The following is a 463-nucleotide window of genomic DNA, read 5'->3' on the forward strand; positions in this document are numbered from 1 at the left end:
GGGGGGGCGGGCTGGCTGCTCCTTCCCTCCCTCCCCGTCCCTGTCCGTGGGCAGCAGTCGTGGGTCCCCTGGCCGTGTGCCCTGCAGTCTGGCAGGAGGGACACTCCCGGCCATGAGCCCCGACAGGCCGGGCTGGAGGCCGGCGGCCACAGGGCCGTGGGTCCTGATTCTCCGGACGGGACACGGAGGGCAGGGCTGGGGCAGCCTCCCAGGGGCGGCCTGTCCTCGGCCTCGGTGCCGGCCTGTGGGGGGCACCAGCCTGTGTGCAGCGGGGGCTTCCCCGTCCACCCTTAGCCCTTTTTCAACAAACCCGCCAACGCTCCTGGCCAGCGTTGTGGGCCCAGCGGAAATGCAGCGCGAGCCCGCGTGTCACTGTGAGCGTCCTGGTGGCCAGGTAAAAGCATGAAAAGAAACAGGTGCAACTACCTTGGAAGCATCTGCCACCCACCCAGGTCTGCCTCCT

Source organism: Crocuta crocuta, unplaced genomic scaffold (assembly GCF_008692635.1).
Source record: "Crocuta crocuta isolate KB4526 unplaced genomic scaffold, BGI_CrCroc_1.0 scaffold32, whole genome shotgun sequence".
Classification (NCBI taxonomy): domain Eukaryota; kingdom Metazoa; phylum Chordata; class Mammalia; order Carnivora; family Hyaenidae; genus Crocuta; species Crocuta crocuta.